The sequence below is a fragment of the Muntiacus reevesi genome, chromosome 7, assembly GCF_963930625.1.
Source record: "Muntiacus reevesi chromosome 7, mMunRee1.1, whole genome shotgun sequence".
Classification (NCBI taxonomy): Eukaryota; Metazoa; Chordata; class Mammalia; order Artiodactyla; family Cervidae; genus Muntiacus; species Muntiacus reevesi.
Window position 1 is genome coordinate 21,945,358 of NC_089255.1, and position 24,605 is coordinate 21,969,962.

The window sequence follows — 24,605 nt, forward strand, 5'->3', positions numbered from 1 at the left end:
CTTGGCTCATTGCTTGGCTATTTGTTAGTTTCCTTCTTTTTTGGCATTTATATAAAAACTAGGACATCTGAGACTTGGGCAGCTAGTAGGAGAGACAAGACTATGATGGGATGCTTTATCCATTCTTCCCCATAATCTCCATCAGCCCCCCATTCTTTCCATCTTTCTCAAATCTTGTGTGCTATGAAAACACCACCTCAAGGCACATTCCTCAGGCATCTTTCTACCAGATCACAGCCCTTCAGACCCACCTTTTTGCCTTTGTATACACTACTTTGGGTGGTGCTAGTGGTAAAGAACACACCTGCCAATGCAGGAGACGTAAGAGACGCAGTTTTGATCCCTGAGTTGGGAAGATCCCCTGGAGGAGGGAATGGCAACCCACTCCAGTATTCTTGCCTGGAGAATTCCATGGACAGAGGAGCCTGGTGGGCTACAGTCCACAGGGTTGCAAAGAGACAGATACGACTGAAGGGACTTCGCGTTCAGGCACGCGCAGTTCTTTGTGAGGTATAAGTGTGGCCTCTTTCTTGCTTAGTCTGGTCTTTATCTCCTGTGTAATCCCTCCAAAACACCTGTGAGACCCATCAGTTCAGTTCAGTCACTCAGTCATGTTCAACTCTTTGCGACCCCATGGACTGCAACATGACAGGCTTCCCTGCCCATCACCAATTCCTGGAGCCTGCTCAAACTCATGTCCCTTAAGTCAGTAATGCCATCCAACCATCTCATTCTCTGTCGTTCCCTTCTCTTCTTGCCTTCAATCTTTCCCAGCATCAGGGTCTTTTCCTAAGAGTCAGTTTTTTGCATCAGGTGGCCAAAGTATTGGAGTTTCAGCTTCAGCATCAGTTCGTCCAATGAATATTCAGGGCTGATTTCCTTTAGGATTGACTGGTTGGATCTCCTTGCAGTCCAAGGGACTCTCAAGAGTCTCCTCCAACACCACAGTTCAAAAGCATCAATTCTTTGGCCCTCAGCTTTCTTTATAGTCCAACTCTCATATCCATACATGACTACTGGAAAAACCATAGCTTTGACTAGAGCCACTAGAGCCTTTATTGGTAAAGTAATGCCTCTGCTTTTTAATATGCTGTCTAGGTTTGTCATAGCTTTTCTTCCAAGGAGCAAGCATCTTTTAATTTTATGGCTGCAGTTACCATTTGCAGTGATTTTGGAGCACTCCAAAATAAAGTCTGTCACTGTTTCCATTATTTCCCCATCTATTTCCATGAAGTGATCGGACTGGATGCCATGATCTTAGTTTTCGGAATATACATCAAGGTTGTATTGTCACCCTGCTTATTAAGCTTATATGCAGAGTACGTCATGAGAAATGCTGGGCTGGATGAAGCACAAGCTGGAATCAAGATTGCTGGGAGAAATATCAATAACCTCAGATACGCAGGTGACCCCACCCTTATGGCAGAAAGCGAAGAACTAAAAAGCCTCTTCATAAAAGTGAAAGAGGAAAGTGAAAAATTTGGCTTAAATCTAAACATTCGAAAACTAAGATCATGGCATCCAGTCCCATTACTTCATGGCAAATAGATGGGGAAATAATGGAAATAGTGGAACCCACACTGGTCCTCAAAAATGCTGACTGAAATGAAATGATTTCTTCTGTTCACAGGATGTCTGACTTGAAAGTGAGTCACTGTCTACAACACACCAGGAGCACACAGGAACATCAGTAAAGAGAACATTCTCAAGATCACGGCCACAGGAAGGACCTCAGGCCTTGGGATTGTGGCTCTAAAGATAAGTCATATCATTACAGAAACATCTGCTTCCTTCAGACTTACCAGACAGAGGAAGGTTAAGAAAGGCATTACTGACCTTAATACACAAACTGTGCTTCTGGCTTTTCCATTAGTGCACAGTGGTTAGAGAGTGCTGTGAAGCTGAGGTAGTTAATATTTCAGTAAATATTTTCAGGGCCAGAGTGCTGCCTGAGGAGCCCCAAGCAAATAAACACAGATGACATAGCAATGGAGAAAGATCTGTTTATTGGCCTCACTGAAAATAGAAGGAAGAAGGAAAGATTTGAGGGTAGAAAGAAGGAAAGATTTGAGGGTAGTAAGTAGGGACATTTGCAAGGCTTCTCATCACATTTCAGCTTTCACTTCCCCATAACCTCAAGCAGAGAGCTGCTTTTACAGTTCTTCAAGTTGAGTTCTTTGAACTCATACTCTATTTCTTTGAATTTGCACAGACTGCTGTGAGCAGGCAGCTGGGTAACCCCAACTCTGCTCACATGACCCTCAGACCAAATACTGTCTACCAGTAGGCTGGGCAGGGTCCTCGGGAGCCCTTGTTTCCCACAGCCTTCTCTAGTGTCAAGGGACAGTTGTTCTGTAGTGGAGAGACCACTGGATTTAGACTCTGAGAATCTGGGTTTGTACCTGACATCACCACTTACTTGCAAGTCACATAACTTCGCTAAGTCTCAGTTTTCTAGACAGTAAAATGGGGATAATGCTGCCTCATTCAGTCTTAAAATAATATGCATGGGTACACCTTGTGACTGACCTATAGGGAAACCTACCCTTAGATCATTGTGGAAGATGGGAAGAGAAGGCTTTGCTGTAACCTGTGCGGAGCCAGGGGCTTCCCAGGTTGTCCTAGTGGTCAAGAACGCACCTGCCAATGCAGGAGACATAAGAGGCACAGGTTTTATCCCTGGGCTGGGGAGATCCCCTGGAGGAGGGCATGGCAACCCACTCCCACTGGAGAATCCCATGGACAAAGGATCCTTGTAGACTACAGTCCATAGGGTCGCACAGAAGTGGACATAACTGAAGTGACTTAACACGCACGCACAGGCAGAGCCAGAGGAGTTGCACTGTGAGGGCAGCCAGTAGTAAGTCCCTCCTCTCTCACTGCAGTTTCAAGAATCTCCAGGGAGAATCGGCCTCTGCAATTGGGGCCATAAATGGCCAAAAATGGCCTCTGAATATTGGGGCCATAGAAGTCTCCTTGTTGGTATTTAAAGTTCAGGGAGCCATCTTGGTTCCTCTGACACTAGTATATCATGAAATTATTAATTTCCCTGCCCCTGTCATTTGGCACTGCAAAATATCACTCTTTCTAAAAGGAACAAACATCTCTTCTTGCTCCAACAAGACATCTGACTTGATTCCTGAAGCACAAAGTCAAAGGAAAAGAAGAGAGAGAGGAGCCCCATCAGAGCGTCAAGGGGCTGAAGTATCAGAGTGGCGTTATGGAGCCACCTTCCAGTTTTGTCTTTTCATCGTCTCTCCCGGGAGTCACTTCATCAGGGAAGTCATTTTTCCATTCACCCAATTATTGGGCAAACATCCACTCGCTTCTATGGTGGGCTAGGCTCCTTGAGGGTGACAACATTTCGGGCTCTTCAGGGCTCACCTGGCCCAGGAAGAAGCTGCAGGATCTGCAGTTCTGAGGCTGCAAGGTGGCTCCTACCCATGCAGCTGAGTGACAGGAGATGTGCTGCGTGGCTTCCCCTGAGTTCTGAAGAGTCTGCTTCTGGGACTGTCTCCCTGTCCTTCCTTCCCCTTCTCACCCTCAGTGCCTCTGGCACTCACCTGTGTGCTGTTGGGCTTGCCTGTGGACAACGCGGAAATGAGCCCAAATTAGCAGATGTTCTGCCCCCAGAAAACAGCCTCACCAGTTTTACAGACAATCTGGGGGCTTTTTCTTTCTCCTGCAAATGGCAGCATCTCCCTCATAGAGTGAGGCCAATATTTTGGCAGGACACATGTACTATTTAGATTCAGACAGCTTTTAATCTTCCTTCCCCCCTAGTTGTGGATGTTCCTTTTATTTTTTGTTGCAGTATATTTATTTTGGATCTTTTATTTATGTACCCAGGGAGCTGCTTCCTAGAAAGGGAGATAGACTTTGCCAAAATGCCCATCTTCCGCAGGACCAGGGCCCATAACTGTCACACAGGATTTAATGGAAAATATGATTGCATTGGATTTAATTTTTAGTAGCAGTTAAGTGTCTCCTGTAGTACTCTGCTTATGTCAAGGGCCCTGTAAGTGTCGATGCTATACTAGAGAAAGCACAGCACAAAATAAGCATAATGGGAAGATGGAGTAAGTGGAGCGGGCAATGAAAATTAAATGAGAAAAAGCAAAGTTAAAGCATGAAAGAAGGTTTAATGGGGTATTGTAGAATTAGCTACTGAAAGGACAAAGTAGAACAAACTAAAAATAAAGAGGAAATATCACAGCTTATACAAGAGGAGTGTAGAGGCAGAGGAAAACTGGAGAGGTAATTAGCACAATCACCTCCACCTTGATGCAGTGGTTCTCCATCTTGGCCTCACACTGGCATCCTCTGGGGAGTTTTGAAAAATACTGAAGCCTGGATGCTATCCACAGAGAGTCTGATTTAATTGGTCGGAGATGAGGTCCAGACATCAGGATGTAAAGAAAACTCCCTAGTTAATTCTGATGTGCAGCTAGGGTTGAAAACCACTGTGTAAGAGAATCATTTAGTAAAACAAAGAATATATCTTATAGTGCAGTGAAGGCTTATTATAGTGTTGGCCTCCGAAACAAGCCAAAACCTGTGGCCAGATGTCACCTATGACTGGGAGAGTCTGTCAGTCTCATCCTTTTCTCCAGGACCAAGAGAGGGCCCTCAATAACTCTCCTCTCAGGTGATGGCTCACTGCCCACCTCCTATGAATCAGAGGGCAGGAGGGCCTGTTGAGGTCAGCTTCAGCTATCTCCCGGTTGCCCTGAACGCCTACAGCAGTGCTGGGGACTAAGTAGGTGTTTAGTAAACAGTTGTTAAGTGCTTTTGTCCTTGTCCGTCTGGGTCCTTCTCTGCCGATTAAAATGGGCAAAGCCTATGATTTTTGGTTCCTCCTCTTCATTCTGCCTTGACCGTCAAGATCTAAATTATACCTTACTCGACTTCCTCCTGAGAGGATGAATTCAGCCAGGAGAGCGTGCTGGCTGTGATTTGTTAGGTTGGACAGCACATCACCATGAGTGTGGGGTGGGACGCAGCCTGCAGCACCAGACCCACAGGGTCATGGGTTCTTGATGTGTTTCATCATGTTCTCTTTTCCTTCCCTTTTTTGCTCCCACCCTCCCTCCCTCTTTCCTTCCTTGATTCTGTCCTGTAATTCCCAGACTCACAGAAGAGCCCAGTCATCCAAGGAGACCTGCCATAAAGAGTGAAAATGTGTGCAGTGCCCTGAAGTGGCCACGTGGTTTTGGAGCGGGTGAATTACCTTCTGCTCTCCTGAAACTGCTGATTTCACAGTGAAGATTGCTGTCACAGTGAGAGCTGTGGGTAGAATGTAAATTTATTGCTGTCTCTGGAACTCCTCTTTCTTTTCCCCAGCCTGCTGGAATCACCGTGGGGGTCTGGTGGTCCTCAGGTGGAACATGGAGAGGCCAGAACAGAGCTGTTCATGCTGATAAGAGGCTAATCCTATGCCTTTGTTGATAGAAGTCTATTTATAAAATAGCAAACCCCAAACAATGGTAATTTTGTACTTCCATCCAACAATATCCAATAGAGAGGAAAAAGCTGGAAAAACCTGGATTGAGCCCAGAGGTTATTTGTTTTACAGGCTTGGAATAGAAGCCTGTAAAGCCTCCCCCTCTGTAATATTTCTCTGCACATAAGAAAAAACACCCTGACTCTCCTCCCCTAAACGGGAGAAAAATATTTTTCTCAAGGTTCTTATTTGGCAGTAGAACTGGGGAACAGGTCAGAGAGAGGGAGAAGATACATTTTTTTTTTCTCCTTTGGAGATGGGAGTTTATGAGACTGTAGAATGTCTATGTTTCCATGCCTTTAGGGAGCTCCAATTCTGTAACTTGGGCACCATGTAAAATTAAGCTATTATACATCTTACATCCTCTAACCTGCCAAAGTGCCCAAGGCAGAGGGCAGTGACAGTATTGGGCTCTCCCAGTACCCCAGGGAAATTCCCTGCCTTAACCTTCCACAGAGAAGCAAACCAAGCCCTTTATCCTCCAATCAAAGGGAGAGGAAATAGCTGAGGCTTCCCCTGAGGGTGAACTCTTCCCACTCTACCTCAAGCAAGAGACACCGAGATGCCCCTTTTCTCTGGTTGGGACTGTGCTGCCAGAGGAGGCGAAATGCCAAGATGGAGAGGCCTTGCTTTCTCTTCCTTGGGAGAAGGATGTGGTGGCCCAGCTGCCAGAACAGATGTGGCTCCCACAGCCACCAGCAAACACTTGGGTCATCCATACTTTTTCTGATTGGCCTTCTAGTCCAAACACAGCTCCAGGCTATCTCCTACTTCTTGGGCTCTGAACTAACATATTTTTTTTGCTTAGTTTTATCACAGGTTGGATGGGAAAAAAGAATGAGACTGAAAGAATGCTAAAACATGCGGTCAGCTCTAAAGATACAGAGCTGAGGAAAAAATGGAAGGAAAACATGGACACACTCTAGGATGCTTTGGGGAAGGCAGCTGGGTAGATTAAAAAAAAGTGGCCAGGAGGTAGCTCTGGAGGCTGGAAAAAGAGACTCTGAAACCAGCGAAGTGGGAAAGTCAGTATGTGAGTGGATCTTGGTCTGACAGCAGATTGGGTTATCATAACCCTTGTCATGTCCCAGGAATGGCACCCACCTGCATTTGCTTCCGCCCCATTGCCGTACCCTCTGTAACTTTGACATTCTCTTTGGTTATGTGGGGTTTGTGACAAGTCTCTGGTAGAAAGTGGGCATGGGTATAGGGCCAAGGACTGGGGTAAATACAATGTTATCCATATATCATATTCACCATGGCTGGAGCCACAATAGTTACAAGTGGTTGTTTTATGATGACCACAGTGTCGCTGTGTTCAAGTCTAGTTTAGAATGCAGGTGCTGTTATATTAATCATGGAAGTGACAAGTTAAAGGGCTGTTAACACTGAGCTGCATAATGAACACTTGGTATGAGTGAACGAAGAGAATGCTGAGTAGAAATACAAGCTACCCAAGTTGGCAGGGCTTTAATTGCCGAGGAGTCTGAGAGTTTGCACACATGCGTGACTGAGAAGTGACTGTGAACTGGGATGTTACCAAAGAGAGTGAAGGAAGAACCATGGACAGTGAAACAGTCCCGCGTGAGGAAGAACCTCAGCATCCATCAAATGGAAGCAACACTGTGAGTGAAATCACGGTCTGTGACAGAGCACACAACATCAATCTAAACCGACCTCGTGTCCAGGCTGCAGTGAGAAATCAGGGATGCAGGAAAACAAAAGATGCAGAGGGAAGGGCACGTGCCAAGAAGATGGGCTGTAAGAGCCCAGGGAAAGGAGATTTTTTGCAAGACTCAACTGACAGATAATCATCTATCTCTGTCAGAGGACCTTATTTTCAGACATGCCAGCTCAAGTTCCAGATTGGTGACCCAGAGACTGCGGTGTGCTAGGAGGAGAACTGTTGCCTCCACTCACAATCTGCCGTGTTTGTGTTGACTTACAACGTGGCTGGGGACTCAGCTGGACTGCATACTAAACGCCCAGTAGAATTCCTAAAACTGCTGTCGGCCCAGAGAACACTTTGTTAATAAATATTACAGCACAATGTGTTTATTCAGGGAAGTGTGATAGGGAAAGGAAACTAGCAGGAAAAGAAAATAGAGTTTAAAATGCCACGGTAGTTGAAAAATATTTATTTTTATGGAAGAGAGGTAATCCAGACGATTTTCCTCTCATTTTGAAAGACTAAACCCTAAGCTTCAAGCATGTGGAGGCCAAGGACAGATTTTTTTCAGGGCAACCACAATTTTTTAAAGCAGCTTCTGTGTACACACACCAAGGGGCCATGGGGTCATGTCTACATTATAACCAGGGCCTCTCTGTATGGTCATCATGACCCCCAACCCACTTTAGCAGATAATCAAGTACAAACAGGCTCTTGGATTTTCTCTAGACAATCCTTAGCTTCCATCAGTCCTCTTTTCTTCTAAAGGTATATAAGACGAGCTGATTTTGATAGGTGGAAGAGGCCTTGGGAAGAGCTTGGAAAAGAACAGGATCAAAATTCAGATGAAGGAGCAGAGTTACAGTTGCCACAAGCTATTAGAGCAGCTGTTGAAGCATCTTCCTGGAATCCAGGAGGTCTTCCTCTTTTGTCCTCCTCTTTGGTTCTGAATCTAAATCAAGGAATCAGCATTATGTGGTTGAACCCTTGCTCTAGTTGGGTGGGACAGTTTTGGGCAAACCTTTGTCATTTGCTTTTATCTTTTCTTTTCAAAGGAAGGAGCAGATACAAATGGGCACTGACACACCAGCCTTGCCAGATGGGCTGTGGCAGGTAGGTAATTTATTAATATAAAACCTTTGAGGCAGCTCCGGAGACCACAAGGGATGATACTGGCTCCATTTAGCATTTTTAAATTTAAGTATTCACCTCATGTCAAAGTATGTAGCTGTGTTCTCTCATCTGAGGTTGTTCATTTGGAAATACAGAAGGATGAGGCATTATTTCTTTAAATAAAATATTCCCTTTCATTACTGGCTGTGTGTTAGAGATCCCTAAAGCAGAAATTCTGCTCACATATTAGATTCAATAATCATATATTAAACACTTACTATGCAACACCCCGTAGAAACTGGAGATGAAACAGAATTCCTACCCTCAAGGGGTTTATAAATTAGGAGGAGCATAAAGGAAGTTTCTAAACAATCATGGAAAAAGAGAGGAAACATTAAGTGACTCAAGAGAGTTAAGTGCAGAGAAAAGAAATAAATTTAAAAAAGAGAGCGAGAGAGAGGTGTAAGAGCTAGGGTGGTTCAACTGGGGGGAGATCTTATCCTCAAAGGGGAGCTTTGCATTGGAGGTATTAATTTGGGGGTCTTGACCACGTCTGTGGAATTCAACTCTGTGAGCGTGAATGAGATCACCTAGGGGAAGATACAGAAAGGAAGAGGGACCTGGACAAGGGCCCTTGGTGCTCCGTATTCAGACGCTAGGTAGAAAGTCTACAAGGGGACTGAGAAGGAGAGGCCAGTGATATAGAGGAAAATCAGAAAAGTACAACATCTCAGAAACTAAGCCTGGAAAGCTCTGCAGCTCAAGAATAGAGACGCAGACAGAGAGAATGGACTTATGGATATGGGGAGGGAAGGGGAGGGTGGGATGACCTGAGACAGTAGCACTGACATATATACACTACCATGTGTAAAATAGCTAGTGGAAAGCTACTCCGTAAGGCAGGGAGCTCAGTTCAGTGCTCTGTGATGACCTAGATGAGGGATGGGGGTGGTGGTGGGAGGGAGGTCCAGGAGGGAGGGGATATATGTATGGTTGATTCACTTCTTTGTCCAGCAGAAACAAACACAACATTGTAAAACAATTATATTCCAATAAAAAGAAAAAAGAAACAAATGGATGGCCAGTGGTAAAGTACACAGGTGAGAGGTTGTATAGTTGTTGGCTATTTATTCCTTTCTCTGCTTTATGTCTGTCTCCTCTTATCTTAAGAAGGGCAAGGCCCCTGTTTAGCTCAAACATGTACTCAAACATGTCTGGAGTGGCATTTGGCACAGAAAGGACTCAAGATATATTTGATGCATAAAGGAAGAATTAAAGCCGGTCCAAGGTATGTGTAGATGGTGGCTGCAGCCATGAAATTAAAAGATGCTTACTCCTCAGAAGGAAAGTTATGATGTTATGACCAACCTAGATAGCATAATAAAAAGCAGAGACATTACTTTGCCAACAAAGGTCCGTCTGGTCAAAGCTATGGTTTTTCCAGTGGTCATGTATGGATGTGAGAGTTGGACTGTGAAGAAAGCTGAGCACCAAAATATTGATGCTTTAGAACTGTGGTGTTGGAGAAGACTCTTGAGAGTCCCTTGGACTGTAGGGAGATCCAACCAGTCCATCCTGAAGGAGATCAGTCCTGGGTGTTCATTGGAAGGACTGATGCTGAAGCTGAAACTCCAGTACTTTGGCCACCTCATGAGAAGAGTTGACTCATTGGAAAAGACCCTGATGCTGGGAGGGATTGGGGGCAGGAGGAGAAGAGGACGACAGAGGATGAGATGGCTGGATGGCATCACTGACTCTATAGGCATGAGTTTAAGTAAACTCCGGGAGTTTGTGATGGACAGGGAGGCCTGGTGTGCTGCGATTCATGCGGTCACGAAGAGTTGGACATGACTGAGCGACTGAACTGAAATGAACTGAAGGTGTGTGTGCTTAGGCAGGCAAAAAAATAGTATCTGAATAGCATCTTCGTATTCCTAACATGGAGTAATATTTTAGCAAGAATGCAGGCCTCCTTTTGGAGGCCTGTACAGAGCCACTGGCTTCAGGCATAACCCCTCTCATCATCACTAGTCCTTCAATCTGGATGCTCAGGAATAAGAAAACAGTAAGAATCCACTGGGTGATTCTCTGATAATCTTTGAGAGCAGTGTTAGCCACTAGCCTTTCCCTTCTTCAGGTGATCTTCCCAACCCAGGGATTGAACCCAGGTCTCCTGCATTGCAGGTAGATTCTTTACTATCTGAGCCACAACGGAAGCCCAAGAATACTGGAGTGTGTAGCCTATCCCTTCTCCAGCTGATGTTCCTGATCCAGGAAATGAACCGGGGTTTCCTGCATTGCAGGCAGATTCTTTACCAAATGAGCTATCAGGAAGCCCACTAGAATCTCACGAGATATTAATGGTTGTGCCATTATAGAAAGCATTCTCTGAACCCGGTTCTGGCTACGTAGGCATCTTTACAGTAGGAGTTCTCAGAGCACATAATATGCTAAGAAATAATTGTGAATGCTAATAGAGATCTATTAAGGTAGAGCATTTGCCAAATTTATTTGACTATGGGATTTTAAAAAATTGCTTAATAACCGTTAACATCTTGAGGGATAGTGACATTCTAAAGAACAATTTGGCAAGCGTGGTCTCTGAGTTTTTCTAAGAAGAAAAATATATCAAATTCATTTAAAAAAATTTATTTATTTCTTAATTGAAGGATAATTGCTTTACAGAATTTTATTGGTTACTGCCAAACATCAACATGAATCAGCCATAGGTATATATATGTCAAAATCCTTTTTAATTGGTGTGGGAAAAAGTCTCCATGTTGGATACAAATAACATGGATGGAGTCAAAGGGTGTGGTAGGTTGTATCATTATTATCATATTCACTTATATTCGCAAGTATTTGATCCTCCCTTTTATTTGAAAAATATGAATTCCTGCCTGTTGCTTCATTTCCTATGGTGCCTTCTGAAGGAGGGGTATGAATTCCTGCCCAGCTGAGTTTGAGTGTGGCCCAAAGGCTTTGGTCAATGAACATGGGTGGACATAATGTATGTCATGTCCAAGCAGATGCTCTGAGGAGCACTCTGAGTTTCCACCAGCAGTTCTTTTTTTCTTCTTCCTCTGTCATGAGAACAATGTGTCCCAAATAGTGAGTTATCTTTCAGTTTGGATTCTGGAATGAGAAGATGCAGGGAGCAGAACTTAGCAGGTATCTTGAAGCCACCAACTTGTTGTAAAAGTAGGAATAACAGAAAAAATGTTTAAGCTATTGTCATATTGGTGCTGTTTGTTACTGTAGCAGAGCTGACAAATACAAAGAGGGAAATATGGAAGGCTGCTATAAATATGAGTTTCTTTCCTGAGCTCCCAGAAGAGAGAACATCCTGGAGAAGAAGCAGAAAACACAGTGGCTCAGTTTGTAGCTGAATTTTTTTATACTTCACTGTAGAAAAGTTAGACTTTTGCTCTGCCGAGAAACAACTCTATAAAATGAGACGACTCCATCAGCTTACATAGAGATTTGTAGACTTAGTGTAGACTACAGATGCTGACATATCTAAGAGGAAATCTCAATATTTCAAACTGAATGAAGGAAGTCAAAGGACACACAGAAGCGAATGTTCATAACTAGTCCTACTGGCACTATTTGCCTCCTTGTAGAGTGCGTTGGGCTTCCCCGGTGTCTCAGTTACTTTCTCTTTTTTGACATTTAAATTACATTGTTAAGGTGAATAAAGATGATTGATAGTTTTGCATTAAATTATTATAAATTAAAAATCAGATGGATATGCAAAGCAAAAGTGCACATATTTATTATTCTTAGCATTTCATTAATTTACAAAAACTGGTTCAAGGTTTAAATAACTGAACTAACGATAATTTTATTTACTACATCCATGTAAATCCAGAAGTAATATCAAGTTTCTGCATTACTTTCCTAATAGTCTCTCCACAGTTACTCATAGTTCCCATTAGCAGGATGGGTGTGCCCCATATCACCAAATTCTGGGAAATCTCTGAGGTTTGGGAAGGCTCTTCAATAAGAACAAAAAGTTGGAAAGGGTGACCATTAGCCAAGGAAATAATGTTCTTTCCCTCTCCCTTTCCTCTTTGCTTTTCTTAAATCTTTATCTCCTCAACCCATACCATTCCCATTTAGCTGGTCTGTTTTGTGGTGTGCACAGCAGTGGTACTTTGGAAATCTCTAAGCTTTGCTTGGCAGGGACTTTGCTGCATCTGTGGTTAAAGAGCCCCTGTGAAAGCTCTGATAGACATTAGCTTTCCCACAAAAAGAGACTGATTGTGTCTAGCCTAAGTTCAGTAAATTTCCATCTGTTTTCAGTATGTTTGTTTGTTTAAACTGTAGGTATCATACAGCCAAAAGTAAGTGTGTGTGTGTGTGTGTGTGTGTGTGTGTGTGTGTGTGTGTGTGCGCGTGCGTGCATGCGTATATATACTTAGCTATCAAGGATTTTCATCTTTCTTCCTGGATCATCTTCAGGTCATCTTGGTCATCTTCCAAGCATATATTGCTTCAAAGAAGTAGTGTTTCCTCTGTTAGGAGCTCACCTCACTTCCTATAAGAAGCCGTCCCCAGCTCTAGGCCATCACTTCCCTCTCTATGTTCTCACAGCTGTGTGCTCCTTCCTCTGTTAATGTCTTTAATTTCTTGTCTGTTTCTCCCACTAGGAAGAGCACCTTGAGGACAGGAATTGAGCCTTAGTGGTTTCTAATGCTCAGCATGTGGCACAGCACCAGGAATATTGTGCGTGCTCAGTACATGTTTAAGGGATGAGGGTATCCATCCCTGTAATTATAGACTTGTGTATTTTAATAATATAGCTACTGAAAATACCCATCCGAAATCCAAAACACCAAAAAGGCTCATTAGAAGCCCAGCCAAGAGTCACTGAGAAGATAATCATCTTCATAATCATATTGGCCCCTCTGATTTCTCATAGCTGGCCAGTTTCTCTGGACAGGTTTTGCTTACCTGTCCCAGGTCCCTGTGTGGAAACTGGCTCAGATCTACAGAGGATAGATCCTCTGACCATCTCAGTTGTCCAGTGTGCCCTGAAATAGGCTCTTGAGTACATCAGACAACTAGAGAAAGGATGGAAATCACTGGTTTCTGAGAACACTTGGTCTGTAGCACATGGTGACTCTGGAGACTTCAAGATCACCCCAAAGTGAGAATATAGCAAGGCTTGGGACCTACCTGCAGCCCAGAGTCAGTGATGATCACCAAATTTTGGGAAATTCTGGAATCTAGGAGAGTCATCCAATTATTCATAGAAATTTATTTTTGCAATTTGTCAGGTTTAAGATAAGCAAGAGCAGATAGATTCCTCAGTGTCTCAGAGCTTTCAAACTAATGAGAAACTAAACATTAATTCAATTAGTGAAATATATTGCAGACAGAACTATGAATGCATACTTAAAACCCCAAATCTGAACTTGCTGGGACATCTCGACACATATGAAGATCTGATGTGTAAACTTTGATCCAAAAGATGAATAGGAGTTAAATAAGTGATGAGGAGACAGAAGTATTCCGTAAGGAGGAAACACTATGTGCAAATGTCCTGGGGTGGAAGGATACTTGGTGCATTTAAGCAACTGGAGGAAGACCTCTTTGACAGGAGCATGAAAAATGGAAGGAGAGAAAGTGAGAGGTACTGGAAGTGGAGATTAGAAGAGGTCAAATTGTGCAGAATCTTAGAGGTCTCTTTAAGGATTTTGGTCTTTTGCTTATAAGCAATGGGAAGCAATTTAGAGGATTTTAAACCAGGGATCTGACATGACTGTGATTGTATTTTGAATGGATCACATTGGCTGTAGGGAGGATATATTGAAAGGTCCCAGAGACCAGGTAGCTTGTTCAAAGGCTGATGAGACATTTCAAGAGAAAATGGTAGTTTGGATCCAGGTGTTAGTGGTGGAGGATGAAAAGAAGTGTATGGATTTGAGATGATATGTAAGATAGGAAACCTTGGGAAAGGGTCATATTTAAAGCCAAGTTCTTGACCTAAGTCTTGGAGTTCTGCTGAGGTAATTTTGAAGCATCTACATGGATATGCTAAACAACTAGTATACATAGAATGAATACATAACAGGTGAATACATACTTCATGTATTCACAGTCAACTCATATTTATTAACTACTCACTATATGGTAGTCATTGTATTGAGAATTGTATGGAACAGAAAAATATATTGAACTTGGATTCTTCTCTTGAAAGAGTTCAGAATGTATGAGACAGTAATAAGGAATGGTTGAGAGTATTTGGTATTAAGAAATGAGGATTTGGAGGTTGGATGTGATAGCTGTCTTCAAACAGTTGAAAATATGAGGGTTGAACTTAATGTGCTATGCTTCACAATGTGTAACAAACACCAACATAAAAAGTTACAGGGAGGCAGACTTTGATCTGCAATAAGAAGTGATTTTTTAATGTAAGGACTATCACTGAAAATACTTGAGACTGAAAGATCATTTACTCAATCAATATTTAATGAACATGTAAATTGAATGGAGAGATTCCTACTTGACCTTTAAGATCCCTTCCGGCTTTCAAATTCAACGATTCTAATTTTCTGTTTAAACTCTTAATTGTTTAGGAGGAAGGTCACATCTTGGATTTCCTTGAGTCCATTTCCTCACTCGGCCCCTTCCTGTATCTTCCCTGGGCACTTTCAGGATTCTGTAATGAGTCATTTCTTTAAGATTGTGACACCTCATGATAGAAATGACATTCTCTTCCTTGGTTTGATGCGGAGGAAGAAGTGTACTCTGATTTTCTTTTTTTCCCCTCTTGCCTCTTACTCCACACTATGGTTTCAGGATATTGAATGACTTGTTTGTAAGTGCAGCCAATGGATGCCACTGTTCTTGGACATAAGGTACCTTCTTTTTTTCCTCTTTCTTACATGGTAACTTCTTGCACCTTTTGAGCCATCATAGCCTTCATTTCTAGCCACACAGGATGCCCAGGGACTCTTTTGCTTGGGAACCTGGTGGAAGTGGCATGCTTATTTTCACCCCCTGACAGTTGACCTCAGAGACTTTTTAAGACACTCTGAGATTTCTCTTTACTGTTCTGAACTCTTTCAAGTGAGCCATTTTCATGTTGGATAACAATCAAAGAAAGCAGGATAATAGGGATAACAATAAAATAAATTTATTCAACCCTCAATCACCTCTACCAATGCAGTAGGGAAGAACTAGGACAATACAAAAATATTTGCTGACATTCATATCACTCATTTGGCTCTTGGATTTCTGCAGAAACACTTGGTCCATGCCCATACTATATTAGAGCTTTTGGTGGCCCTACCTCCACCCACGTCTGAGGCTTCAAGTATTACGTAAAAGGCTTTCTTATCTGCCTCCTGGTAAGTTCAGGGATTTCTCCAGGCCTTTACTTTTAATTCTTGTCTGATTTCTTTTTTCTTTCTTTTTTTTTTTTTTGATGTTATAATTTTATTTTATTAGTTGGAGGCCAATTACTTCACAACATTTCAGTGGGTTTTGTCATACATTGACACGAATCAGCCATAGTTTTGTGCCCAGACTCTCTCAGATTGTTACTGGGCAGTCTGCTTGCTTTCCCCTCAAATGTCCCTTTTCCTTGCTCCAGGCTGTTTTTAATGCTCACCCCATTCCCGTTTCAGGTTCTGAGTTATCTCATTCCAATATGGGACAGAACTTCATGTTTTCGTCCATCCTGCAGGAGGAACGGACAGTTGGAGACACGTGGTCTTATCTTCCATCCCTTTTCTTCCCCATCAGACTTAATCAGACACTAATGATTCATGTGTTTTTTTTATTTATTTTTTTTCTGATTTGATTTTGAGTTGAAGGTGTGTAACACAAGGTCCTGGGTTGCAGTAGATAATCCAGGAAGGTCACATGGTGTGTTAAAGAGTACACTGACTCAATAAATATTAATTCATTTCCTTATCTGCTTGTGGATAAATGAGAAATGATCATACCTAGAATTTATGTAATGCCTTCTTCCAAGGAGCATACAAGGACACAATAGCACCTCAGTGAGACCATTTATTATATTAGTAACACAAATAATCTGTAACCTGATTTGAGGATGACTGATTGCTTATTGTGAGTCTCACACCTGGCTGCACATCAGAGTCCCTTCAGGAGCTTTTTACAAAAATAGATTCTTGGGTGACATTAGTGAAAAATTGATTTATATGTCTCCATGAAATTTTTCAATAATGACAGGTTCCTTAGACCAGTGGTTCTCAAACCTTAATATGCCTATAATTCATCTAGGGAATCTTAATAAAATGCAGATTCTGATTCAGTAGACCTAGGGTGGACCTGAGATTCTACATTCTGACAAACCTCTAGGTGATGCTGATGATGTTGGTCCAGAGACCAAATTTGGAACAGGAGGTCTTAGACCAGAGAGGGGAAGAGAAGAGGACAGGGAGCGGAGGCTGAAGTACCTGGGAGCTAGAGCTCTATGCTCACACCAATGCAATCAAAATCTCCAGATACATTCCAGACATTGGTATATTCAAAGAGTTTCCCAAGTAAGTCAAATATGCAGTTGGAATTAAAAACTGTTGTTCAAGAGATTCTTTGATCATATCTAATGCCCATTTCTCTGTCATCAGGGCAGAAGAACTTGGATATATCCAACAGTTCTTTTTCTGCTTATATCAGAATTTCTCAGACATGTCCTTGGACCACCTGCATCATAATCGCCCAGGGTCCTTGTTATAAATACATGTTCCTAGGCCTGCCCCCAGATACGCTGAATTAGAATCTTTGTAGATTGGGTTCAGAATTGAATTGGAAACAATCTCTCTTAGTGCTTTGCCTACACAATAAAGTTTGAGAAAATCTGGCTTATAAGATAAAATCAAATCTCTATGGTCGTGTACCCAGGAGGGTTTAAACAAGTTGGTCTCAAGCAGAGCTTTTGCTCTCTCTTTCCCAGCTCTGTGGCATTAATCCCTGGTGGGAGGAAGCCTCTGATGCAGCCCCCAATGAGCCCTACCTCCTGGTATTCATTCATGCTCTCACATAATCTCCTTCCTTCGAGTATGGGCTGCACTTAGTGACTCATTTCTACTAAATGATATATGGCAGATGCGATGGAATGCTGATGCTAAGATTGTTTCCAAAAGACTGTGCCTTCCATCTTGAATGCTCTCTCTCCTTTGCTGTAGGGAAGGAAGTAAGTACCATGCTATGATGGAACCTGTGGAGGAGTCCACATGAGGACTCAAGTTCTGCCAACATCCACATGAGTGAACCTGAAAGTGGATTCTCTTCCAGCCGATGCTTGAGATGACTGCAGCCTGATGAGAGACCCTGGTGGACCCAGCTAAGACACACCTGGATTCTCGACCCATAGAAACTGTGAGATAATAAATGCTTTGAACCTTTCCAAGTGCTGTGGTACTTCATTATATAAAGGTAGATACCCAGTGCACTCGCCTTGAAATATCCTTTTTCCTCCTTCCCACTTATCCAAGTCCCAACTCGTTCAAACCTTAGCTGTCCTAGGAAACTTTTCTCATACTGATTGTCCTTTCATGAACTCCTGGAACACTCCATGTGAAGTAGCAGCACTCACTGTTAGAATGTACTTGCTAGTATTTTTTTAATCATTTATTCATCTCTCTAGTTTTAATTTCTAATGATGTCTTTTAAAATGAGTTATAAATCCACTGATGAGAATACAACTTAAAGTAGAAGTTAACACAGAACTCTTTCTATTCCCATGACCTATACCAATATTATAAACACAGTAAGTGTCCTGTAACTAAATGTGTGATGAAGGTAACATTGGAAAGAATATTGGGAAGAAAGCGTGAGGAAAGTTGTAGTTTTCACATTCACATCTACCCTGTATCCTATTGCCTGACTTTTAACCTTATGTATACAGAGGATTCCAGACAGATAGATACTTGAGCAGAAAAACAAAGAGATGGCTGTTAAGGCCAATAGGATGATATCACTCCCTTGATGATTATGAAATGTTTGTGTCTTTAATCCTTCCTGCACATCAGTTTGCTCCATGGTGCCTCCAGGCCTTGACTTCCTCTAGTTCCAGATACTTCAAGTCTCTTCCATTTCAACTTGTGACTCAGGGATCTATTTTTTTAAAATTCAGTTGATTTATGACCACTTCAGAAATCTCGCATTGCCACAGATATTTGTCTCCAAAGTTTCTCTTGGCAACCCACGTAACAGAAGGCCATGTGTTATCCCTCCCTGCATTCCCCATGGGTCCCCTGGGCTCCTCTGTCGCTAAGGGAAGATATAAAACATTCACGACCTGAAATAGTTAGGGAGCATCTCAGAAAATGACTGTAGTCATCCTTCATCACAGACTAGGAGTTAAAGCTATCTCTAATAGCTTTGGAAATTTTGATTAGGATGGTAATGGAAAACCATCATTGCTTTATCTGGTTTATGCACACAAAGGCTTTCATGATAAAGACTCTGGGATGAGCTACAGCAAGCACTCCCTAGAGAAGAAATATGTTCATCTCAGCCTCTCCACAATGAGAGGAATTTCTCAGTATTGAAAGCTGGTTGTTTTTACCACCAGTCTTTTCTCAGGAGTCTGTGAGAGAGAAGCAGGGTCCCCTTGGTCTCCCTGTACAAACCCTAACCGACCTTTCTGCCCACTTTGGCTGATAAAGAAAGTTCCTCTCCACCAACTACAAAGCTAAGGCCCCAGCTCAACTCCCGACTCTCTTATCAGATGTTCCTGTTGAGGTTATAAAGTGGTCTCACCTCAGGGGTGGTGCTCATTTTAGCCAAAGATGGTCTCTCGTTGGATCTGCTGCCTTGGTTTGACTCGGAGAGATTTGAGGCGATCAGAATCAGGACTGTAGCACTGTGGATGTCGGATCCACAGTAGTAAGTTCCAAAATCTTTTATTGTTGCTTTTTGAATGTTGAGTACGTATTGATTTTTTGAAGTATCAATTTTCCCCTTGAAATTACCCCTGACATTTTCATTAGAATTACTGCTTAGTCTGTATACTAAAGTTAAGACGTTATTCTCATTCCTCTTATACCAACTCATCTGGTAGTTCTTCCAGTTCCCTCCAGTTACGTTGCAACGGAAGGTGGCAGGCTCCCCAAGGAGGACAGTCAGAGTTTTGGTCTCTGATTCCAAAATTACATCCAAAGAGACCCCTGAAAGGGAAAGTGCTGAGTTAGAGAGGCCTCAGAGAAGTCCCTCCGTCCCACGGGGAGGAGTGTCAGAGCCAGGCTCAGCAACGCTCTCCCTTTGACCCCAGCAAACTGTTCCTGACTTTCCTGCAGAATAAAAGGCCCATCAGCTTGTCCTTACCTGCCCAGCAGATGGCCAGGTGGAAGAGGGCACAGCTCCACAGCATGGCTTTATGGGGATGACTCTGCGGTGTGCTGGTCCCCTGCCTGTCCCTGCCCAGATCAGCTGCTGTCTAACCATGGGACGTTTTGTCCGCTGTAAGGGTGGCTGGGGGTTAGCCACTTCCTCAGAGAGAGAGCGACTTGCTTGCGAGGCCACAGGTTAGGCTGTTTATTCAACAAACATGGGCTAATGACATCACAGGTCAGGTACTATTTGGGAGATGTAAGAGCAAACTTCTGACATAAGGATGTAAAGTTCTACCTTGAGAGCGCTCAGCTTTTTGGGGAGACAGACACAGAGCAATTGCAAAAGAGTGTGAAATGCTATTTTTTTTTTTTTAAAGGTGGATTCAAAGCACTCCAGGAGCACAGAAAAAGAGCTGCTTCTGCTTGGGATACTCAGAAGGGGTAACCGTGAACTGAGCCCGGAGAGTTGGGAGGAGGCTCTGTCAGGAGAACATTTCCAGGAGCTGGAGGCGGAAAGGACAATGTGGGCAGGAGCTAGCTGGTCTGCCAGTTGTTGTCCTGCCTCCACTCAGAATCTGTGCAGCTCCCAATATCCCCTCTGCAGGTAGCCACCCCTGCTTCAGGCGAAGCTTTCTTCCCTGGTTGACAGCAATTATGCTACTATCCAAAAGGCCTTCCTGCTTCCAGAATCCTTCCCTGTTTCATCTCTTCTCCATGCAGGCCTCACAATAATTTTTTGTTCAGACCAAAGGGGACCAGGTCACACCTCTGCTGAAACTCCTATTCACTCCCCTTGGCTTTTAGGGGAATGTGAAGATCCTATGGCATGGCCACATGATCTCCTGATCTTCTTCCCTCTCCAGTCTCACTTTGGGCCACTCGTCCGCTCGAACTTAGTACTTCTGCTGCACAAAAAGGACTTGCAGGTTTGAAAATGTATTTTAGTCCTCACATGCCCAGTTTTTGCAGTGGTTGCTCTTTCTTCCTGAAAAAACTGTACCTTCCTTCTCCACTCCCACCTCACCCAGGGGAGGGGTCCCCCAGGGCTCCTTGAACTTGTTGGGTCACGGCACTTATCACCTTTATTATAACTATCTGATAATTTGTTTGTTTTCTGCACTGGACTTTAAGATTCTTTAGGACAAAGATAGCATCTTTGTATTTGCATTCTCAGTGTCCAGCAGAGAGCTTATCAATATGAGAAACTTAACATGCCTGCTGATCCAATCAGGAGTTCTCTGTGGGTCCTCCTGACTCTCAGGGAGACTGGTGGGTTGCTCATCTAAGTGATGTCTGGGATTAGGGGAGGATTTTCCAACAACCCAAGCCCAAAGCTGGGGAAGCCAGGTCTGCCCATGTTGTAGGTGATGGGAGTAGTGAGGTACTCTGCAGCAGCAGGATAGCTCCTATCCAAGAGTCTGCTTGGAATTGCTTGTGGCTAACATTTTGACATCACCATTGGTGCTTAGGTGATGTCACTACCCATAAAAAGAGCACCAGCTTGGCAGGTCTTAGAGCTCTAAGTTTTGAGTCTTGCTTTGCAACTTGCCAGTAGCTGGGCAAGCTACATCTCTGAATTTTGATTTCATCCTCTGCAAGTAGAGTAGCTACCTTGTAGGGATGTTGTAGGTTGGAATGAGAGAACACACATGTGACACTCATCCCCACACCCAGCACACAGTGGTAGGCCACCACAGATGTTGGTTTCTTTGCCTCATCTCTTCTGCTTTGTCATCGTTGAGTTAGTGATGTAGTCAGATCTCCCTTCCTGAGCCATAGTCACCAGGAGAGATATAGAGCTTCTCATTCCAAGCCTGACAGAATATTCCTGTGGGAGAAGCAGGGAAGCTGAGCTATGTCCTTAGGACTGTGATCAGGTAAGTTGAGCAGGTTAAATTGATGAAATGAATAGAGCCACATCAGAGTTGCAGTGCATCAGAGTTGAAGGTTTCCCAGGTGGCTCAGATGGTAAAGAATCTGTCTGTGATGCAGGAGACCCAAGTTCAATCCCTGGGTTGGGAAGACCCCCTGGAGAAAAGAATGGCAACCCACTCCAGTATTCTTGCCTGGAAAATGCCATGGACAGAGAAGCCTGGTGAGCTATAGTCCATGAAGTCGCAAAGAATTAGACATGACTGAGCAACTAACACACACAGAATTAAGGAGTAGAATCAATAACTTCTGTGTCTGTAGGCAAAGGATCATCTCTTGCAGCTAAGGATGGAAGCCACATATGAGCTAGAGTCCCAGTTTTCTTTGTCCAACTGGGATGAAGAAACAATAGGTCGACTGAAGAAGCAAAAAGACCCCAGGGTCAGATCAAATCAACCCATACTGGCTACTAGCACCATTCTCTCTGATGGTGTCTGCCCCTCTGAGTCTTCAGTATCAAATATCCACTGGGTGACTTGAATATCAGTGTGAGAGTGCCAGAACTTTGATTTTGTCTATAATTGGAAGTTTTAAGACCTACCTTACCTTTGATTTGAAAACTCATCTACTCTCACCCGCTTTGAGTTCTTTGGGATAAAAAGGAGATAAGTTTAGTGAAGGAAATCCCTTTCTTTTCTCTTGCTCATTAGTCTCAAACATCTCACATTAAGCACTTTTAACAGTGAAGTCAGATTCTGATGTTTGCCCATGATTTGTCTTCATTTAGGTATGGCAGTTAACTTCTGTTTGGCCTGTTTATAGCTGCTGTTTTTCTGCTCTGGCATCGGGTGGTTGGACAAGCAACCAAAGAACAGAAATGGAGGTGAATGAAGGGAGTGGAAGCTGCATTTCTGTCTCTCTTGGTTTGGATCTCAGCTGCCTGGTATCCCAGGATGGCCTTCAGTAAGTGGCTTTTGTCCATCTGATTGATCTGGGCTCAGAACGCTCAGATGGCTGGAATTACTCTGTTTCTCTGATTTGTTTTTCCTGAAATGTCTGGGCCCCACTGGTTGTTTTAAAGCAAACATTAGATATTTTTGGAAATTAGTGAGGAATTTCAATGGGTGTCAAGGAAAATCACAGTGTCATTTGTCTCTAAAAATATTTTGGCTGCCAGTATTCCATCTGCGGCTCAGTTACCCAGCTGCACGGCATTGAATGAAGCAGCTGTGAAGCAAAACAGCATGGAGGCAAGTGGGGACGTGTTACAGTTGTAATTCTGCTTCTGTTGCTGACTTGAGACCTTGTGATGTAAATAAAAAAACTTTTCTGTATTGAGTCTCAGCTCAGCTCCTTTAAGATGTTTTCCAGGCTCTCATCACCCAGCTCATCCTGAAACCTAGAGGTCTTAATTCCAGTCTGTGCCTTCCTTCTGGAACCCTCCCATAATCATCACAACCAGGTACTTGTCTTGTTTTCACATGTGTCTGACTCCATTCCTCTGTTAGGTTACAAGCCCCACCACAGCGTGAACTCCAGAATGGTAGAAAGCTTGTGTTTCCTGCCTTGGTATTCTTGGCTCTTGAGATGGTGTCTGGCATATTGAGTAGACACTCAGTATATATTGTTGAATAAAAAAAATGAACCTCTCCAATTCTATAGTCTGAGACTTACAGATACTTGATGAGCATTTATTAACTGGCTTTAACCTTCTTGTTCACCTTTTCTTCCAGGATCACGTAGGGAGATTAGAGGGCTTCCAGTGAGATGATGAGGTGGTTGGGACAGATGCGCTCAAGTATACCATGAGCTCCATCACAGTTTTCATTTGGTCCCTGCGGGAAGTGACCAGGAAACCCACCCTTGGGCAGTGGTCTCCCGTCAATGCCTCATTCTCTAATAACTTTCTTCTACTGTATCCAGACTTCCTCTCCCTCTGATGGTAGTGGAAAAGGAAAAACAGTTATTTCTCTTACTGAGACTGTTAGCGTGGTATAATCAGAGATCTTTGTGACAGAGTCACAAAGAATCTATTTCATTATTGCATGGCCTTTGAATTTTGGTTGCTCTAGGGAGAGTTGACTGAACTGATTTTTATTGGTTGAAAATACAGGAGGGTTCCTAAAGTTGTCAGTGTCCTTTAGGAAACCAGAATTTTCTGTGTAAGCATTCAGCAATTCGGGGACTGTGTTAAAAATAACCCCAAGGTACCCCTGGGGAAGAGAAAACCCGGAAAGAAAGTGACTCACTTGCTCACCACTGTGTCAATCTGGGCCTGTCCCATCAAGGTTAAGACTTTGAAATCAGATTTCCAAAGCCAAATTTTGCAAAGGGTCTTTCTCTAGTTCTTTTATTCCAAGAAAAGCCTCTTGTTTTGTGTGATTCTGTGCACTTGAAGGACTGCTCTTGGGGGCACTGGTGCTGATGAGCCCATATGCTGGCTGCAAATGAGAAAGCCAGCAAAACAGCAGGGGATTAGTGTTTCCACTGATGAATAAAAGCAAGATCTGAAGCCGCAGGAGATCCTGCATCTTCAGAAAAGAAAATAGAGAAGACAAGCCTGCTTATTTCAAGTTCTCAGCTCAGCAGTTCACACCCAGGAGTTTTCATGGGTGGTTCCATGAATAAACAGAGGCCAATGTGAGTGTGTATTTGTAGAGATTATGCACTTCTGAAATCATGGTATGATCTTCACTTGACAGTTATTTTAGGATGCCATAGAGTCAGGTGTACTTTGACTTAATTTATAATTTCTTTGGACATAGGAATATTTTCAGGTCATGTAGTATGCCTTACGATGTTGAAAGAACTAATTCCTTATTTATGATTATGTTCATAAGCAACTTTAACTTTTTTTCTGGCTCTACATGTATAAATTATTCCACTATCCATTTAATGGGTCAGGCTACTGTTTTATTTGAATATCTCATAATGTCTTACTTTCTGCTGATTTTACTTTTTCCTATATAGGAAGCCTGTAATAATTGATCAGCATCCAGTAAAAAAGGTCCTGAAAGTTTTTTGAATTGTATTTCTGTGAATTCCTACTCATATTTAGCTTTTATTAGATGGGATGCTAATATTAAAAAAAATGCTTAATTGTCCAAGAGATTGACTTATTCTTTATCAAGTT

At 43.0% G+C, this 24,605-nt stretch overlaps 1 protein-coding gene, 1 long non-coding RNA gene and 1 gene segment (V, D, J or C); 1 reads left to right on the plus strand and 2 right to left on the minus strand.

The window, feature by feature from the left end:
* Window positions 1-17,630, plus strand: part of LOC136172323 (uncharacterized) — a 32,608-nt gene extending 14,978 nt beyond the window's left edge. Inside the window, exons 2-3 of one of the 2 annotated variants that reach the window (XR_010664003.1) lie at window positions 1,631-8,285; window positions 17,450-17,630. This is a non-coding gene — a long non-coding RNA (uncharacterized lncRNA). Of the gene's footprint in view, window positions 1-1,630; window positions 8,966-17,449 lie in introns of those variants that run through there. The other variant, XR_010664004.1, reaches the window with a different exon arrangement.
* Window positions 1-24,605, minus strand: part of LOC136172319 (M1-specific T cell receptor alpha chain-like) — a 606,661-nt gene that overhangs the window by 215,159 nt on the left and 366,897 nt on the right. The window lies entirely within an intron of this gene.
* Window positions 1-24,605, minus strand: part of LOC136172318 (T cell receptor delta constant-like) — a 424,221-nt gene that overhangs the window by 128,761 nt on the left and 270,855 nt on the right.